At 51.9% G+C, this 20,930-nt stretch overlaps 1 protein-coding gene across 5 annotated transcripts in view; it reads right to left on the minus strand.

Moving 5' to 3' along the window:
- The window catches only part of LOC137331230 (traf2 and NCK-interacting protein kinase-like), a 177,805-nt gene that overhangs the window by 107,109 nt on the left and 49,766 nt on the right, over positions 1-20,930 (minus strand). The window lies entirely within an intron of this gene.

Below are 20,930 nucleotides of genomic sequence, written 5' to 3' on the forward strand. Positions count from 1 at the left end.
GGTCGTGTGTTTGAGCTCCACTCCAGAGACTTTGAGCACATAATCCAGGCCAACACTCCCAGTGCAGTACTGAGGGAGTGCTGCATTGTCGGAGGTGCCGTCTTTCGGGATGAGATGTTAAACCGAGGCCCTGTCTGCCCTCTCATGTGGATGTAAAAGATCCCATGGCCACTATTCGAAGAAGAGCAGGAGAGTTCTCCCCGGTGTCCTGGGCCAATATTTATCCCACAACTAATATCATTAAAAAACAGATTATCTGGTCATTTACCACATTGCCGTTTGTGGGATCTTGCTGTGTGCAAATTGGCTGCCGCGTTTCTTACATTACAACAGTGACTACACTTCAAAAAGTACTTCATTGGCTGTGAAGCGCTTTGGGACATCCTGAGGTCATGAAAGGCGCTGTATAAATGCAAGTTTTTTATTCCTTACTGGTCACACAAAATTTAGCACTGGGGTACCTGCCAGGACTGAGACTATAACGTTCTCCGTTCCCCTCAGCACGACACATTCCCCAAACTTGAACGCCAACCTCAAATTACAACATGTCCAAATGGCTTGGAATGAAATGCGAGATGGTGGCATGAACGATTGGGACCCCCTGCAGTCAGTGCAGCCACAAACCCTGCCACTCAGAGAGATTGATGGCAGTTGTACCATAGGAGGTGAGGGGAGAGGGGTCAGCAGAGGCCTGGTGCTTCCTCTTTGGATGGGAGAAAAGCTCCACTCCCAGATCATCAGAGACTGGCTGAGTCTCATAGCCCGGGACACCTCGATTTTAAAATTCTCATCTTCGTGTTCCAATCCCTCCATGGCTTTGCCCCCCCCACGCCCCCCCCGCCCCCCCCCAGCTCTGTGACCTCCTCCAGCCCTACGACCCTCCGAGATCTCCGCGCTCTTCCAATTCTGACCTCTTGAGCATCCCCAATTTTCATCGCTCCACCATTGGCGGCCGTGCCTTCAGCTACCTAGGCCCCAAGCTCTGGAATTCCCTACTCTTGATCGCTGCCCAGTGATTCCTGACGGGAAGGACGCAGATGGGTCTTTTGGCCGAGAGCGGGGATCAAGTTTGGCTGCAATGTCCCCCATGTCTAACTATCCTGCTCGCACATGATCACAGGTCACTCGGGTGAGGGAATGGAGGGCAACTGGGGTCCGTGGAATTGTACCCCAGCCAGCAGCTCAAAGTCTTCGGGAGAGGGAAGAGATGGACCATGCGTGTGTGAGATAGGTGGTGTACTTGTACGTTGTATAACTGAACACCAGAGGATCCCTGATGAGCGTTGGCAAATTTATAGCAATTACACTCTTGTACTTTCTGTTATATCTCGAGAAGGAATGTTCCAGAGAGTCTGAAATAACCGCAGCCATTACATGGCCATTTATCCGACATAACACTGTGCACAGAGGTCACAGAGCGGAAAATTAAACATAGTTAAAAAAGTTACTATTGAATCTGCTTCCACTGCCTTTGCAGGCAGTGCATCCCCTTCTTTCCCAGGACCTCAAAACTATACAGCTCCTCACCTCACTTTTAAAACCCATGTTTGGCATCACCTCACCACCAATATCCCGATTCGCTACAAGATTCCTTTCACCCCTTTGTGGTCTCCTGCACACCATGGACCTCGGCCCTGCACCTGGCTTGCTCCTGGTATTAGAATAACAAAAACCCAACTCACACACCACCAATGGACATGTGTTGCTGTTCCTGGGACTCCCTACCTAACAGCACCTTCACCACACAGACTGCAGCGGTTCAAGAAGAAGGCCCACCGTCACCTTCTCAAGGGGCAACTAGGGACGGGCAATAAATGGGGTCTTGCCCACAAGCAGAGAACAAATAACATTTACTCACTGTAATGCAAGTAAAACCTGAAAAAGTAATCTCACTCTGCTCCAGATAGCTCCCTGAATTCCACTTCACATCATCAGTGAGCACTTGGTCCTGAAAGCGGACAATTTCCCCACAGTGCACTGGTTGGGTGACTGTCGACCCTCACCCCCAACTCTGGTTGGGCTTATTCCTGGAGGTTTCATCACATGACCTCCTGCCGCCAACCGCCTCCCCCCCCCCCACACACTCCCGCCATTGGTCGCCCGACATGTCAATCCTCGCGATGCCCCGCCTTCCCACGGCCAATCGGAAAGTGAACAGACTCCTCATTACCCGATTGGATGATTCTTGACTGTCAGTCAAACGGCCTTTTCTTCCCCGTCGCTGATAATTTTATAATTAATAAACAAAAGTGTTCAAAGAAAATTAACAAAAAACGCACAAGTTTTTAACGCCCCTATGATTTTTCTCCTGGGTTTTTGGTCTCAGCAGTATCCTCAGCGAGGGCAAGGCAAGACTAGGTGAAGAGAAAGCCTGGGCCGAGCGTCACTTCACCCGCTCTTGGTTGTATTTGCAGGAGGCACCGCACAGGGGGCAGCAATGAGATTAGTCAGAGTGTTGAATGATCGGCAAGGGTCAGCCTGATCCAGCAACAGAGACAAGGCTACCCGTAGGGGGGAGAAATGATGCACAGGTCAATCAATATGGTATTTGTGTTTTGTTATCAACCGTGGCTCAGCCTCTGGGTCAGAATGTCACGGGTTCAAACCCCACTCCAGAGAGAGAAGCGAGGGCGAGGGGAAGGAGGAGGGAGGAGCGAGGGGAAGGAGGAGGGAGGAGCGAGGGCGAGGGGAAGGGAGGAGGGAGGAGCGAGGGGAAGGAGGAGGGAGGAGCGAGGGCGAGGGGATGGAGGAGGGAGGAGCGAGGGCGAGGGGAAGGGAGGAGGGAGGAGCGAGGGCGAGGGGAAGGGAGGAGGGAGGAGCGAGGGGATGGAGGAGGGAGGAGCGAGGGCGAGGGGAAGGGAGGAGGGAGGAGCGAGGGTGAGGGGAAGGGAGGAGGGAGGAGCGAGGGGATGGAGGAGGGAGGAGCGAGGGCGAGGGGAAGGGGAGGGAGGAGCGAGGGGAAGGGAGGAGGGAGGAGCGAGGGCGAGGGGAAGGGAGGAGGGAGGAGCGAGGGGAAGGGGGAGGGAGGAGCGAGGGCGAGGGGAAGGGGAGGGAGGAGCGAGGGGAAGGAGGGGCGAGGGCGAGGGGACGGAGGAGCGAGGGGACGGAGGAGCGAGGGCGAGGAGGAGCGAGGGGCAAGGAGGAGCGAGGGGCAAGGAGGAGCGAGGGGCAAGGAGGAGCGAGGGGCAAGGAGGAGCGAGGGCGAGGGGAAGGAGGAGGGAGGAGCGAGGGGAAGGAGGAGCGAAGGCGAGGGGAAGGAGGAGCGAAGGCGAGGGGAAGGAGGAGCGAAGGCGAGGGGAAGGAGGAGCGAAGGCGAGGGGAAGGAGGAGCGAGGGGAAGGAGGAGCGAGGGGCGAGGGGAAGGAGGAGCGAGGGGCGAGGGGAAGGAGGAGCGAGGGGCGAGGGGAAGGAGGGGCGAGGGCGAGGGGAAGGAGGAGCGTGGGCGAGGGGACGGAGGAGCGAGGGGACGGAGGAGCGAGGGCGAGGAGGAGCGAGGGCGAGGAGGAGCGAGGGGCAAGGAGGAGCGAGGGGCAAGGAGGAGCGAGGGGCAAGGAGGAGCGAGGGCGAGGGGAAGGAGGAGGGAGGAGCGAGGGGCAAGGAGGGGCGAGGGGAAGGAGGAGCGAGGGGCGAGGGGAAGGAGGAGCGAGGGGAAGGAGGAGGGAGGAGCGAGGGGAAGGAGGAGCGAAGGCGAGGGGAAGGAGGAGCGAGGGGAAGGAGGAGGGAGGAGCGAGGGGAAGGAGGAGCGAAGGCGAGGGGAAGGAGGAGCGAAGGCGAGGGGAAGGAGGAGCGAGGGAAAGGAGGAGCGAGGGGCGAGGGGAAGGAGGAGCGAGGGGCGAGGGGAAGGAGGAGCGAGGGGCGAGGGGAAGGAGGAGCGAGGGGCGAGGGGAAGGAGGAGCGAGGGGCGAGGGGAAGGAGGAGCGAGGGGAAGGAGGGGGAAGAGGGAAGGATGAGGGGAACTTCACTGTCATGGGGTTCTGGGGAAAGAGTTAAGAGTCGGAGATTGCAATGAGTCTCGTTTGCAGCCCTGTGAGGACGTCGATAACCTCGGTGCTGGAGCAGCAGCCATCGTGTTCTCGAGCCACAGCCCTCCTCTGATCCAGAAGCCAGTTAAAAAATAAATGCTCCAAAAATAAACAGTGACCTGGTGAGTGGCCGAGTAGTAATTAAACCAGAGGCTTGTCTCACAGAGGCTGTCAGACACTTACAATCCATCTGTTACCACCCTGAGACAGTCACCGCTTGGAAATCTCAGTCCAGTGTAAGGTGGGTTAAGGCCGGGACACCAGAGGCCGGTGGTGAATGGTCATAACATCTGTGGTGTACGTCCCCAGGGGCCTTATAACCAAACTTTCTTTGTAAAAGAAAAAAAACACAAGGCAGTAATAACACGGATCTGGAGACCTAGCTGATCATCAATGCTTTCCAGAGGCTTTGAATTGTCTCAGTTCTCAACAACAACAACTTGCATTTATATAGCGCCTTTAACATAGTAAAACATCCCAAGGCGCTTCACAGGAGCGATTATCAAACAAAATTTGACACCGAGCCACATAAGGAGATATTGGGACAGGTGACCAAAAGCTTGGTCAAAGAGATGGGTTTTAAGTAGCATTTTATAGCAGGAGAGAGGGGCGGAGAGGTTGAGGGAGGGAATTCCAGAGCTTGGGGTCTAGAGACGGCTGAAGTGGTGGGTGAGCAGATCTCCAGCCTTGAGATCAGAGTTCAAGTCCGGTCTCGGGGCTGCCAGCCCTCCAGGATTGTCCTGGAATCCCCAGGAATCAAAGATCAATCTCCAGGACACAGCTGCGAGCAAAATCCCAGCCGGGGGAACAAAATCATAGGGGCTATAAACAAACTCGCCCCTCGCCCCCTCCCTATCTCTGTGACCTCCTCCAGCCCTACAACCCTCCGAGATCTCTGCGCTCCTCCAATTCTGGCCTCTTGCGCATCCCCGATGTTCATCGCTCCACCATTGGCGGCCGTGCCTTCAGCTGCCTCGGCCCTGAGCTCTGGAATTCCCTCCCTACGTTAAAGGCGCTATATAAATGCCAGTTGTTGTTACTGATATTGGTCTAGAGGGGCAGAGCGGAATGAGAACATCAGCTCTCCCTGCTTGCTGTCCAGAGAGAAGGAATAAGCATTCCTGTATCACTATGCTAACAAGCTGCTGTCTCCACGGGACACCCTGTTGCTCTGTGTAATTAGAACCAATGGGTATATAGCCCACAAAACTGAGATTCACAATGCCCCGCCTCCGAATGGCTTTTTAATCTGCCAACAGGGCAAGAATTAAACATATAATTAAGTTTTCACTGTTTTTTTTTCTGGTTAGGAGTTGAGAGATCGCTGAACCAATTGCAAGAAGGCCAGCTCCACACACGCAGGAGACAGCGGCCTGGTTCCAAAATTAAAAAATAACTCCGACTTTGAAGGCGTAGCATTGTGGGGTCGGGACTGTGCTCACCTTCTCCTCGTTGGTACACATCCTCGTTATAACCTGGCACTAATCTGGAAATGGTCCCAAACTAACCTTGGGAAGGTGGGAACAGGTTTAGTCTATTCGGGACTTCTCGCCATTTCCTTAGCCGTGACATCTCTCTCTCTCTCTCTCTCTCTATTCAAGTCCCCTTCCTGCAGCCCGCTTGATTGGCACCCCATTCACCATCTTAAAAACCCACTCCATCCACCAACAGCGCACAGTGACTGCAATCACCCTCGAGAAGGTGGTGGTGAGCCGCCTTCTTGAACCGCTGCAGTCCGTGTGGTGAAGGTTCTCCCACAGTGCTGTTAGGAAGGGAGTTCCAGGATTTTGACCCAGCGACAATGAAGGAACGGCGATATATTTCCAAGTCAGGATGGTGTGTGACTTGGAGGGGAACGTGCAGGTGGTGTTGTTCCCATGTGCCTGCTGCCCTTGTCCTTCTAGGTGGTAGAGGTCACGGGTTTGGGAGGTGCTGTCGAAGAAGCCTTGGCGAGTTGCTGCAGTGCATCCTGTAGATGGTACACACTGCAGCCACGGTGCGCCGGTGGTGAAGGGAGTGAATGTTTAGGGTGGTGGATGGGGTGCCAATCAAGCGGGCTGCTTTGTCCTGGATGGTGTCGAGCTTCTTTGAGTGTTGTTGGAGCTGCACTCATCCAGGCAAGTGGAGAGTATTCCATCACACTCCTGACTTGTGCCTTGTAGATGGTGGAAAGGCTTTGGGGAGTCAGAAGGTGAGTCACTCGCTGCAGAATACCCAGCCTCTGACCTGCTCTTGTAGCCACAGAATTTATGTGGCTGGTCCAGTTAAGTTTCTGGTCAATGGTGACCCCCAGGATGTTGGTGGGGGATTCGGCGATGGTAATGCCATTGAATGTCAACGGGAGGTGGTTAGGCTCTCTCTAGTTGGAGATGGTCATTGCCTGGCACTTGTTTAGTGCGAATGTTACTTGCCACTTATAAGCCCAAGCCTGGATGTTGTCCAGGTCTTGCTGCATGCGGGCACGGACTGCTTCATTATCTGAGGGGTTGCGAATGGAACTGAACACTGTGCAATCATCAGCGAACATCCCCATTTCTGACCTTATGATGGAGGGAAGGTCATTGATGAAGCAGCTGAAGATGGTTGGGCCTAGGACACTGCCCTGAGGAACTCCTGCAGCAATGCCCTGGGGCTGAGATGATTGGCCTCCAACAACCACTACCATCTTCCTTTGTGGATTCAACCATCGCTGAGTTAGCTCTTCGCGTCCCGGCTAGCGGGAGATGGACTCGGCCCCTCCTGACTGCAATCCGTGAACCACTGTAGGTATCGGGTGAGTAGAACGGCCTGGTTTAGCTTCCGTGCTGCCCTCCTGCCTACTCCACACTCACCCTCCAGGCCACTCCAGCGAGATACAAGGAACAGCGGGAAATAGTGTCCCTGCAAAGTCTCAGGAGTCTTCGGGCGAAGGGAGAAAATGAGCAAAAAGAACAAGGGATGGAAAAGAAAGAGGAGGGGGAGGTGTACACGCAGGAAAAGACAAAATGGAAAGAGAGAGAGATAGAGGGCGAAATGAAAGAGGGGGAGGGGAAAAGAAAGAGGGGGAGGGGAAGAGAGGGTAGGGGAAAAGATAAGAGAAAGCAAGAGAGAAAAGAGGGGAATGATAAAGAAAGAGAAAGGTTGCTACCCTGTTATCTGTTTGATGTATTTGGATAAACAAGACTCAGGGTGGGATTGTGTTATGTTACAGGTTTGTTCATGTCACACATCCTCAGCCTCTCAAAAGGTGTGATGTGGAGATGCCGGTGACGGACTGGGGTGGACAAATGTAAGGAATCTTACAACACCAGGTTATAGTCCAACAATTCTATTTTAAAATCACAAGCTTTCGGAGATTATCTCCTTCGTCAGGTGAGTCGTCACCATTCACCCGACGAAGGGGATAACCTCCGAAAGCTTGTGATTTTAAAATAAAATTGTTGGACTATAACCTGGTGTTGTAAGATTCCTTACATTTCTCAAAAGGTGATTCAACTTTCGCACAAGACAAACGAAAAACAAGCATGAAGTGAAGGGTGAGGAAATGGAACTGCCCGTTGCCCAGCCTCCAGAGTGATTTTAACAAAGGGTGTTTTCTCAAGTCTTTTTGCATCTATCAAAAACAACTTGGCCAGGATCCCAGTCAATGCCTCCCAAACTACAACACACAAAAAAAAAAATTTTTTGCAAGTAATGCTCTTCTGGTATAAACGAGCTGCAGCCATTCCCCACTCTTCCGAATCGTGCCTCTCTAAAAACACCACCGTCTTTGGGAAGATCCTCTGCAGATTTAGTTTCCTCTGGTCCCGTCCATCACAGAGGCTCCATCAACAAATGGCACATGGGGTTGGCCTGAGCTGTGGCTCAGCGGTTGGCACTCTCGCCTGGGAGTCAGAAGGTCACGGGTTTAAGACCCCACTCCAGAGACTTGAGCACATAATCCAGGTCGACACTCCCAGTCCAGTACCGTGTTTCCCTAAATTGCAACAGTGACTACACTTTAAAAAAGTACTTCATTGGCTGTAAAGCGCTTTGGGACGTCCGGAGGTCGTGAAAGGCGCTATATAAATGCGAGTTCTTTCTTTCAACATGCTCACAACCTCAGGCAGAAAGCGGCTGAACGGAACAAACCCAACGCCAGCGAGTTTTCAGACAGCGAGGGACCACCCTCGGGTATGGTGGGCTCGGGAGTCTGTGCGCTGTTCAAACTACAGCTGAACACAAGACACAAGTCATCATTGAGCCTCCAGTCTCCGTTGCATCATGACCTCATCGCTGCACGACCGTACAGCTTCAACAAAGAGGGACAAAATTCAAATTAACCCAGACCGTTGGGCTCTTTGTTCTCTGCACCACCACTGCATGCGGCCCAGAAACAAACACTCGGTTGAAACTTGTCTCCTCTCTATCCAGTTCCCCGACGTTACCACAGGGTTAATGAACTCTTCATTTCGCAGTTTATTTTGTGATCCCTCTCTCCGCTGTTGAATGTGCTGACTCCTTGTGTGCCCGCCGTGACTCAGTGGGCAGCACTCTCTCGCCTCTGAGTCAGAAGGTCGTGGGTTCAAGTCCCCACACCAGAGACTCGAGCACAAAAATCTAGACTGACACTCCCAGTGCCAGTACTGAGGGAGTGCTGCACTGTCGGAGGTGCAGTCTTTCGGATGAGATGTTAAACCGAGGCCCCGCCTGGCCCTCTCAGGCCGAAGTAAAAGATCCCACGGCCACTATTTTGAAGAAGAGCAGGGGAGTTCTCCCAGGATGTCCTGGATAATATTTATCCTTCAACCAACATCACTAAAAACAGATTATCTGGTCATTATCGCATTTCTGTTTGTGGGATCTTGTTGTACACAAATTGGCTGCCACGTTTCCTACATTACAACAGTGACTACACTTTAAAAGTAGTTTGTTGGCTGTAAAGCACTTTGGGGTCGTGAAAGGCACTATATAAATGCAAGCTCGTTCTTTCTTCCTTTCTTTAGCATTAGGAATTGAGCTCAGCAAAGCCCAAGCCGAACTGGGGGTGGGGGATAAAGAGAAAAGGTGATGGCAGCAGGTCCTCCAACTCACTCTGCAGTGACTGAAAGTGCATGGGTGGGGTTGTAAGGTGGGGGTGGGAGGGGGGAAAAAAAAAAAAGAGGACCCACGTCAGTCCCGTTCACCCATCACCCCTGTGCTCGATGACCCACATTGGCTCCTGGTCGAGCAACACCTCGATTTTAAAATTCTCATCTTCATGTTCAAATCTCTGCACGGCCTCACCCCCCTCCCTGTCTCTGTAACCTCCTCCAGCCCTACAACCCCCCCCCCCATCTCTGTAACCTCCTCCAGCCCTACAACCCCCACCCCCCCCCATCTCTGTAACCTCCTCCAGCCCTACAACCCCCACCCCCCGCCGAGATCTCTACGCTCATTCTGGCCTCGTTAGGGTTACCAACCCTCCAGGATTGGCCTGGCGTCTCCAGGATTTGAAGATTATTCTCCAGGACGCTGCTACGGGCAACACCCAGGGAGAAAAATCATCGGGCCATTAAAAAAACGGTACGTTTGTTTCATTTCTCTTCTCTTTATTAAAGTTTTGGAGATGGGAGAAAAAGGCTGTTTGATTGACAGCCAAGAGTCATCCGATTGGGTCATGGAAATGTCTGCTCGCTTCCCGATTGACCACGGGGAGACGGGGCATCGCGAGGATGGACGTGACGGGCGACCAATGGCGGGAATGTGGGGGTGGGGCAGTTGGAGGCGGGAGGGCATGTGATGAAACCTCCAGGAATACGTCCAACCAGAATTGGCAACACTATCCGTTCCTCTCCATCTGCATTTGCGTCAGGAGTTGACAGATGGTGATCCCCTGTCCCTTAAATCTGAAGCCGATTCTAGCAGCTCGGCTGATCTGCTCACTGGGCCCATCAGGAAAGCTTCCTCAGACACTTGACAACATTCCAAACTCAACATCAATTTCAACAACTCCCATTTTTTCGGACAGCAGGTTCTAGTAATGGTTCTGCTGTTGCCATTTACACCTCCTCTGGACCCATCTTTTCACAGTATCATTGAATCATAGTATGTTACAGCAAGAGGAGGCCATTCGGCCCATCGTGCCTGTGCTGGCTCTTTGAAAGAGCTATCCAATTAGTCCCACTCCCCCTGCTCTTTCCCCATAGCCCTGTAATGTTTTCCCTTCAAGTATTTATTCAATTCCCTTTTGAAAGTTATTATTGAATCTGCTTCCACCGCCCTTTCAGGCAGTGAATTCCAGATCATAACAACTCACGGTTTAAAAATAATTCTCCTCATCTTCCCTCTGGTTCTTTTGCCAATTATTTTAAATCTGTGTCCTCTGGTTACTGACCCTCTGCTACTGGAAACAGTTTCTCCTTATTTACTCTGTCAAAACCCTTCGTCATTTTGAACACCTCTGTTAAATCTCCCCTTAACCGTCTCTGTTCTAAGGAGGACAATCCCAGCTTCTCCGGTCTCTCCACATAACTGAAGTCCCTCATCCCTGGTCCCATTCGAGTAAATCTCCTCTGCATCCTCTCCAAGGCCTTGATATCCTTCCTAAAGTGTGGTGCCCAGAATTGGACCCAACACTCGATGAGCTGGGGTCGGGGCAGGAACGGCAGTCAAAACACACAAGTGAATGGTCATTTAATCACTCCAGCCCTCCGCCCTATCACAGACCTTCCCTTTTGTTCTTTCCTCCCCCCCCCCCCACTGTTTTTCCCTGACTCTGTACTTCCTTATAAACTGCTAAATCTCAAACTTCTTCCAGTTCTGGTGAAAGGTCATCGACCTGAAACGTTAACTCTGTTTCTCTCTCCGCAGAGGCTGCCCGACCTGCTGCGTGTTTTCCAGCCTCTTCTGTGTTTTTTTAACCACAGATCCAATCCTTGTCACCACTGCTGTGAGCAGGAAGGTACAATAGGGGCAGTTAATTTCGTACTGAGCCACTCTCGTGCGATTTTCTTTAGAGATGAAATATATTGTGGTTTTTATTGTTTTTTTTTAGTTGCTAAGATTTTCAGTAAAAGAGAGGAACAATAAAGTCTTGAAAATCTAAGTGAGGATTCTGAAAGGAAGTTTTCTTGTGTAAACCACTGATTCATCGAGCAACCTTCCCCCCCCTTCCGACCTTTTAAATCCTTATAAATAATGGAAGATCAGGCTGTAGTGAGTCAGGCAGACATTAATTTTTCACCTCAGAGAGCGGAGTTCAAATCCCCGCCCAGACTGATGTTCCTTTGTGAGATCACTTTGAGACTAGGCCCACAACACAAAGATAGCCTTACTTTAGCGCAGTCTCTTTCCTGGGAGTGCCTGATGCTGACACTCAGTGCCTGAAATGAAGGCTGCTCCAATCGAACATCCCTCACATTGATGAGCGCTTGACAAAGTTGGGGGGCGGGGGGAGCGGAGGATGCAGCAACAACAACTTACATCTATGACAGATGTCAGGCTGATAACACGAGTGAGAACCAGGCTGAATATAGAAAGTTCAGAGGGGAAGTGAAAAAGGAAATAAGAGGGGCAAGGAGAGAGTATGAGAATAGACTGGTGGCCAACATAAAAGGGAATCCAAAAGTCTTCCACAGGCTGTAAACAGTAAACGGGTAGTAAGAGGAGGGGTGGGGCTGATTAGGGACCATAAAGGAGATCTACTCATGGAGGCAGAGGGCATGGCCGAGGTACTAAATCAGTACTTTTTATCTGTCTTTACCAAGGAAGAAGATGCTGCCAGAGTCACAGTAAAGGAAGATATAGTTGAGATACTGGATGGGCTAAAAATTGATAAAGAAGAGGTACTGGAAAGGCTGGCTGTACTTAAAGTAGATAAGCCACCCGGTCTGGATGGGATGCATCCTAGGTTGCTGAGGGAAGTAAGGGTGGAAATTGCGGAGGTGCTGGCCATAATCTTCCAAACATCCGTAGATACGAGGGTGGTGCCAGAGGACTAGAGAATTGCAAATGTTACACCCTTGTTCAAAAAGGGTGTAAGGATAAACCCAGCAACTACAGGCCAGTCAGTTTAACCTCAGTGGTGGGGAAACTTTTAGAAACAATAATCCGGGACAGAATTAGCAGTCACTTGGACAAGTGTGGATTGATTAGGGAAAGCCAGCACGGATTTGTTAAAGGCAAATCGTGTTTAGCTAACCTGATAGAGTTCTTTTGATGAGGTAACAGAGAGGGTAGATGAGGGCAATGCGGTTGATGTGGTGTGTACGGACTTTCAAAAGGCGTTTGATAAAGTGCCACTTAATAGGCTTGTCATCAAGATTGCGGCCCTTGGAATAAAGGGGCCAGTAGCAGCATGGATACAGAATTGCGGAGGTACTGGCCATAATCTTCCAATCCTCCTTAGGTACAGAGGTGGTGCCAGAGGACTGGAGAATTGTTAAGTGACAGGAAGCAGAGAGTAGTGATGAACGGTTGTTTTTCGGACTGGAGGGAGGTGTACAGTGGTGTTCCCCAGGGGTCGGTGCTGGGACCACTGCTTTTCTTGATATATATTAATGACTTGGACTTGGGTGTACAGGGCATAGTTTCAAAATTTGCAGATGACACAAAACATGGAAGTGTAGTAAACAGTGAGGAGGATAGTGATAGACTTCAAGAGGATATAGACAGGATGGTGGCATGGGCGGACACGTGGCAGATGAAACTCAATGCAGAAAAATGTGAGGTGATGCATTTCGGTAGGAAGGAGGAGGAGAGGCAATATAAACTAGAGGGCACAACTCTAAAAGGGGCAAAGGAACAGAGTAACTTGGGGGTATATGTTCACAAATCATTGAAGGTGGCAGGGCGGGTTGAGAAAGTGGTTAAAAAAGCATATGGGATCCTGGGCTATATAAATAGAGGCACAGAGTACAAAAGTATGGAAGTCATGGTGAACCTTTATAAAACACTGGTTCAGCCACAACTGGAGTATTGTGTTCAGTTCCGGGCACCACACTTTAGGAAAGATATGAAGGCCTTAGAGAGGGTGCAGAAGAGATTTACTAGAATGATTTCAGGGATGAGGGACTTTAGTTACGTGGATAGACTGGAGAAGCTGGGGTTGTTCTCTTTGGAACAGAGACGGTTGCGAGGAGATTTGATAGAGGTATTCAAAATATGAAGGGTCCAGACAGAGTAGATAGAGAGAAACTCATACTTGAAAGGAAAAACTTTGTAGGGCTACGGGGATAGGGCGGGGGAGTGGGACCAGCTGGATCGCTCTTGCATAGAGCCGGCGCGGACTCGATGGGCTGAATGGCCTCATTCGGTGCTGTAACCTTTCTATGATTCTGTAGATCACCTTTAATGTACAAAAATATCGCAAGGTGCCTCACAGGAGCCTTATCAAACAAAAATTGACACAGAGCCAAGGAGGGAGTCATTAGATGGGGTGACTGACAGCTTGGTCAAAGAGTTATGTTTTAAGGAGCATCTTAAAAAGGAGGAGAGGTGGGGAGGTTTAGGGAGGGAATTCCAGAGCTTCGGGCCTAGGCAGCTGAAGGCACGGCCGCCAATGGTGGGGTGAAGGAAGCGGGGGATGCACAAGAGGCCAGAATTGGAGGAGCGCAGAGATCTCGGAGGGTTGTAGGAGGTTACAGAGATGGGGGGGGGAGTGGGGGCGAGGCCACGGAGGGATTTGAACACAAGGATGGAAATTTTAAAAATCGAGGCATTGCCAGACCGGGGGAGACACACGGAGCCTGAGGCCTTCCTCGCCCCCTAACGGTTGAGCACGTCACTGGGCTACAAGAGCGATTACCCACTGAGCCATCGGGATAACCACCGGGCCACACACACACACACATTGTGTTAAAAGAGGAGAGAACGAGAAGCAAAGTCTTTGCTATCTGCCAGAGGCTTCTGTTTAAATGTATAATTCATCAGAAGAACAGAACTTGACTTACAGTCAGTCATTCTAGCCCAAAAAGAAAAATAACAAAGTTAAATGTGTGTCTCCCAGTTAGGATTTACTGGATTCCAGTGAGCACTTTCTATATTTAGTGCCCCAGTAATGGGCGAGATATGCTGAGGTTATAAGAGCTGTAATTAACCCCTTTTTGAAAGGAAAACAGTGCATAGGCCTGTTCAGTTTTCTTTAAACGTGAACGTATTTCATTTTCCCTTCCTGAAGATCTGGAAGCATTGTGTGACTTTTTAGGTTAAGAATTTACCAATTTATCAATGGACTTTTCTTTTCCTACTGAAAAAAGGAAAAGATGTTTAATCTGAAATTGGGCCTTCAGGCTGTGCTGCGGCTGCTCGAGTCAAAATCCAGCCTTCAGCTGATTCGTACACTTAGGCCTCCATGAAAAGGTCAGTGACCAGTCCTCTCCCCTCACCCCCAGGGACGGTGCAGGGAGTGAGCACATGGCCTGGTGTGATACCAAGTCACACAGACTAGTGGGGCACGCAGGATATTTGTTTTTTTTGGAGGGGTTACGAGTTTGCCAGGCCAAACAAAACCAATTCGAGAGGTCTATTTTTCAAATAGGAATTTCACAATTAGGTTCAAATAGAAACATTACTTCAGCAAAAACTTGCATTTATACGGTGCCTTTAACGTGGTAAAATGTTCCAAAGCGCTTCTCAAGAGCAAGGCACTGCATAGGAACGATCAGACAAAATTTTACACAAAGCCACGTAAGGTGATATTAGGACAGGTGACCAAAAGCTTGGTCAAAGAGGTAGGTTTTAAGGAGCATCTTAAAAGGAGGAGAGGCTTAGGGGGGGGGGAATTCCAGAGCTTGGGGCCTAGGCAGCTGAAGGCATGGACGCCAACGGTGGGCCGATTAAAATCAGGGATGCGCAAAAGGCCAGAATTGCAGGAACGCAGAGATCTCGGAGGGTTGTAGAGCTGGAAGTAACAAAGGCGTGGATAAGGGTCACTGTTGCCCCGGCTGGAAAATAAGTGCATGATGAGAACATAATCGGGGGCAGCTGTGGTGCCCTCCACCGTTGGTGGGAGGGGCGAGGCCATGGAGGGATTTGAAAACAAAGATGAGAATTTTTAAAATCAAACCTGTTGTGAGGTCCTACATCCTTCCAACCAACAAGGGTGACAATTGGAACCTTAAGGAAAAGTCCACAAGCTGGAGGTAACCCCTCCCCACAGCTCAGTGTGCCCCCCAAGGCTGGTACTGAGCCATACCGACCAGGAGGATCCCAAACTTCAGCCGTGGTCTCCGCCGGGGCGGGGGGTGATGGTGGTGGTGGGTGGGTAACACAATGGGACGATGGGCCTGAATGCTCCTTGTCTTGGGGGAGATACCAACATCAGGGGGCCTGCTCGTAATCATTATCCAGTGACACCTCCCGCCCCCCCCCCTCCCCCCCCCCTTCCCCTCCTGGAAAGTGATTTCCCAGAGGGAATAGTCCACTAACTCTTGCCTACACGAAGAATGGCCACGGTTCCATAGGGTGCCCAGCGTCTGTGGGCCCACATCCCATCGAGAGACTGTGCCTTCAACAGAGGAGGGTGGAAAATTGTATTGGGTAGAGGGGAGGGGAGGGTGGGTGGGTGTTGGGAGAGGAGCAAAAGACACTGGACGTTTCTAAGCAAAATTCAGTCCGGGGATCAGGCAATGACCTCACCAGATCTGTGCGAGTGAATGTGCTGAATCATTCACTCCCACTCATCAGCACCCTCAGCCCAATGTAGACTGAGTATCACTTCCTGGGGATTTGCGGTTGATTAAGGTTTTATAAAGAAACTCTCAGTAGCTGAAAGAAGAAAAATTAAAGCAAGAAGATATTAAGGACTTGCATTTCTATAGCGACTTTCACAACCTCTGGACATCCCAAAGCGCTTTACAGCGAATGAAGTATTTTTGAAGCGTGGTCACTGTTGTAATGTAGGAAACGCGGCAGCCAATTTGCGCACAGCAAGATCCCACAAACAGCAATGTGAGAATGACCAGGTTGTGTTTTATTTAGTTATTCCGAGGAATAAATATCGGAGTCGGAAGCTCATCTCAGGGTCAAATAGGACGCCGAGGTTGTGAACAATCTGGTTCAGCCTGGCAGAGACCAAGACAACGGCTTCGGTCTTCCCAATATTTAATAGGAGGAAATTTCTGCTCATCCGGTACTGGATGTCGGACAAGCACCATGACAAGGGCGAGGGAGGGCTGGGGGCGAGGGCGGGCTGGGGGCGAGGGCGGGCCGGGGGCGAGGGAGGGCCGGGGGCGAGGGAGGGCCGGGGGCGAGGGAGGGCCGGGGGCGAGGGAGGGCCGGGGGAGAGGGAGGGCCGGGGGAGAGGGAGGGCCGGGGGAGAGGGCGGGCCGGGGGCGAGGGAGGGCCGGGGGCGAGGGAGGGCCGGGGGCGAGGGAGGGCCGGGGGCGAGGGAGGGCCGGGGGCGAGGGAGGGCCGGGGGCGAGGGAGGGCCGGGGGAGAGGGAGGGCCGGGGGAGAGGGAGGGCCGGGGGCGAGGGAGGGCCGGGGGCGAGGGAGGGCCGGGGGCGAGGGAGGGCCGGGGGCGAGGGAGGGCCGGGGGCGAGGGAGGGCCGGGGGAGAGGGAGGGCCGGGGGAGAGGGCGGGCCGGGGGCGAGGGCGGGCCGGGGGCGAGGGCGGGGGAGGGCGAGGGCGGGCCGGGGGCGAGGGCGGGCCGGGGGCGAGGGCGGGCCGGGGGCGAGGGCGGGCCGGGGGCGAGGGCGGGCCGGGGGCGAGGGCGGGCCGGGGGCGAGGGCGGGCCGGGGGCGAGGGCGGGCCGGGGGCGAGCCGGGGCCGGGGGAGAGGGAGGGCCGGGGGAGAGGGAGGGCCGGGGGCGAGGGAGGGCCGGGGGCGAGGGAGGGCCGGGGGCGAGGGAGGGCCGGGGGAGAGGGAGGGCCGGGGGAGAGGGCGGGCCGGGGGCGAGGGCGGGCCGGGGGCGAGGGCGGGCCGGGGGCGAGGGCGGGCCGGGGGCGAGGGAGGGCCGGGGGCGAGGGAGGGCCGGGGGCGAGGGAGGGCCGGGGGCGAGGGAGGGCCGGGGGCGAGGGAGGGCTGGGGGCGAGGGAGGGCTGGGGGCGAGGGCGGGCTGGGGGCGAGGGAGGGCCGGGGGCGAGGGCGGGGGAGGGCTGGGGGCGAGGGCGGGGGAGGGCTGGGGGCGAGGGCGGGCTGGGGGCGAGGGCGGGGGAGGGCTGGGGGCGAGGGCGGGGGAGGGCTGGGGGCGAGGGCGGGGGAGGGCTGGGGGCGAGGGCGGGGGAGGGCTGGGGGCGAGGGCGGGGGAGGGCTGGGGGCGAGGGCGGGGGAGGGCTGGGGGCGAGGGCGGGGGAGGGCTGGGGGCGAGGGCGAGGGAGGGCTGGGTATCGTCATGTGGCACCTGATTTCGTGGTTCAGATGATGTTGCCGAGGGGCAGATTGTAGATGAGAAATAGGAGGGGGGCCAAGGATAGATCCTAGGGGAACTCCAGGGAATAGGGGGCGGGGGCGGGAAGAGAAGCCCTAAATAGAATATTCTCCTCCAGATTTCTTCCAGAATCCCTTGCACAACGATTGCGAATAAAAATCTCAACGATAAGAAATAATTTGTTCACACTGATGTTTACAGTTTCCTGGAAAAGGACCAATGTATCATTAGATCAGGATTAGACACCCATTTATTTCAGTACTAGCATTTTCCTTGGAAGTAAAGTACAAAAATTATCGTCCTGATCCCCTTGAGGGATTGGTTCAAAACAGCCCAAAATGATGGGAATGAAGTCTCTTAGAATCATAGAATTGTACAGCACAGGAGGCCGTTTGGCCCATCGTGTCTGTGCCGACTCTTTGAAAGAGCTATCCAATTAGTCCCACTTCCCCCCTCTTTTTCCCCATAGCCCTGCAATGCTTTTCCTTATTCAATTCCCTCTTGAAAGTTATTATTGAATCTGCTTCCTCCGCCCTTTCAGGCAGCGCGTTCCAGATCATAACAACTCACTGTTTGAAAATCCCATCTCCCCCTCTGGCTCTTTTGCCAATCGCCTTAAATCTGTGTCCTCTGGTTACCGACCCTCCTGCCACTGGAAACAGTTTCTCCTTATTTACTCTATCAAAACCAATCATTTTGAACGCCTCGATCACATCTCCCCTTAACCTTCTCAGCTCTAAAGGAGAACAATCCCAGCTTCTCCAGTCTCTCCACATAACTGAAGTCCCTCATCCCTGGTATAATTCGAGTAAATCTCCTCTGCACCCTCTCCAAGGCATTGGCATCCTTCCAAAAGTGTGGTGCCCAGAATTGGACACAAAACTCCAGCTGAGGCCTAACCAGTGATTTATAAAGTTTTAGCATAACTTCCTTGCTTTTGTATTCTATGCCTCTATTTACAAACCCAAGGATCCCATATGTTTCTTTGTTGTAAAAACTGCTTTCTCAACTTGTCCTGCCACCTTCAAAGATTTGTGTACATACACCCCCGGGTCTCTCTGTTCTTGCACTCTTTTAGACTAGCACAACACAAAAATGGCCAAGCACATTCGAGAGATGATTGGAGCAGGACACGGTTTAGTTGCTGTTCTGATGCTGGGACAGAGTAGAGGGAGAGAGCCCACAACTCACAAGGGGGAAGTGCGCACAGAGTTTTACTCTGCAGCTTGGAAAAGGACAAATTGGAAAAAAGGGAAGGAAGTCCTGAGAGAATTCTCAAACCACTTGACATGAATTATTCACTGCAGTGCAGTCACCTGTTATGTCACCAGACGTGGTAGCCAGTTTACACAAAGCAAGATCACACCAATGTGGTGCAACACCAAGTTAGTGCAGGAGTCCCCTGAGGGCATCTCTCTCTCTCTAACCAGCATTCAGTTCTGAATACTGGTGAGGGAGGGCTTCCTCTGGGACGTGCAGGCACAGCCAAGTCCACAGCATCATGGGTGGCTCAGCTGTACAGCAAGATGTGGAGATGCCGGTGATGGACTGGGGTTGACAATCGTAAACAATTTTACAACACCAAGTTATAGTCCAGCAATTTTATTTTAAATTCACAAGCTTTCGGAGGCTTCCTCCTTCCTCAGGTGAACGATGTGAAAAATGAAAAATGTGAAAAATTTTTCACATCGTTCACCTGAGGAAGGAGGAAGCCTCCGAAAGCTTGTGAATTTAAAATAAAATTGCTGGACTATAACTTGGTGTTGTAAAATTGTTTACAACTGTACAGCAAGGGGAGGGGTGGGGGGGTGGAAAAAGAGGAGAGAGGTCAGAAGAGCAATAGTGATAGCAGATTCCAGAGTTAGGGGAGCAAACAGGCGTTTCTGCGGCCTCGAAAGGTAGTAATCTCCGGATTACTCCCAGTGCCACGCGCTAGTGAGTATAGAAATAGGAGGATAGAGCAGATGAATGCGTGGCTGGAGAGATGGTGCAGGAGAGAGGGCTTTAGATTCCTGGGGCATTGGGATCAGTTCTGGGGGAGCTGGACAGGCCGGACGGGTTGCACCTCAAAAAGGTGAAAAAGCTATAGAGTAGTGATAACTGGGGACTTCAACTATCCGAATACAGGCTGGGATATTAATAATATAAAGGGGCAAAGAGGGGGAGGAAGTTTTGAAACGTATTCAGGATAACTTTCTTAACCAGTACGTTTCTGGCCCAATGAGGAAGGAGGCATTACTGGACTTGGTTCTAGGGAATGAGGTGGGCCAAGTATCAGTGGGAGAACATTTAGGGAACAGCGATCATGGTATCATAAGGTTTAGAATAGCTATGGAAAAGGAGACGGACCACTCTAAAGTAAAAATACTCAATTGGAGGAGGGCCAATTTCAATGGGTTGAGAACAGATCTGGTCCGGGTAAATTGGAATTAAAGATTGGCAGGCAAAACTGTAATTGAACAGTGGGCGGCCTTTAAGCGGGAGATGGTTCGGGTACAGTCTAGGCATATTCCCAAGAGGGAGAAAGGTAGGGCAACTAAAGCCAGAGCTCCCTGGATGACAAAAGAGATAGTCAGTAAGATGAAACGGAAAAAAGGGGCGTATGACAGATGTCAGGTTGATAACACAAGTGAGAACCAGACAGAATATAGAAAGTTCAGAGGGGAAGTGAAAAAGGAAATAAGAGGGGCAAAGAGAGAGTATGAGAATAGACTGGCGGCAAACATGAAAGGGAATCCAAAAGTCTTCTACAGGCACGTAAACTGGTAGTAAGAGGAGGGGTGGGGCCGATTAGGGACCATAAAGGAGATCTACTCATGGAGGCAGAGGGGATGGCTGAGGTACTAAATCAGTACTTTGCATCTGTCTTTACCAAGGAAGAAGATGCTGCCAGTGTCTCAGTAAAAGAAGATATAGTTGAGATACTGGAAGTTGGATACTGGGACTGATAAAGAGGAGGTACTAAAAAGGCTGGCTGTATTTAAAGTAGCTAAGTCACCCAGTCCGGATGGGATGCATCCTAGGTTGCTGAGGGAAGTAAGTTTGGAAATTGCAGAGGTACTGGCCATAATCTTCCAAACATCCGTAGGTACGGGAGTGGTGCCAGAGGACTGGAGAATTGCAAATGTTACACCCTTGTTCAAAAAAGGGTGCAAGGATAAGCCCAGCAACGAGAAGCCAGTCAGTTTAACCTCAGTGGTGGGGAAACTTTTAGAAACAATAATCCAGGACAGAATTAACAGTCATTTGGACGAGGGTGAATTGATTAGGGAAAGCCAGCATGGATTTGTTAAAGGCAAATCACGTTTAACTAACGTGATAGAGTTTTTTGATGAGGTAACAGAGGGAGTAGGTGAGGGCAATGCAGTTGATGTGGTGTATATGGACTTTGATAAAGTGTTGCACGGTAGGCTTATCATCAAGATTGCAGCCCATGGAATAAAGGGGGCAGTAGCAACATGGATACAGAATTGGCTAAGAGACAGGAAACAGAGTAGTGGTGAATGGTTGTTTTTCGGATTGGAGGGAGGTGTACAGTGGTGTTCCCCAGGGGTCGGTGCTGGGACCACTGCTTTTCTTGATATATATTAATGACTTGGAC

This window comes from Heptranchias perlo, chromosome 13 (genome assembly GCF_035084215.1).
Source record: "Heptranchias perlo isolate sHepPer1 chromosome 13, sHepPer1.hap1, whole genome shotgun sequence".
NCBI lineage: Eukaryota > Metazoa > Chordata > Chondrichthyes > Hexanchiformes > Hexanchidae > Heptranchias > Heptranchias perlo.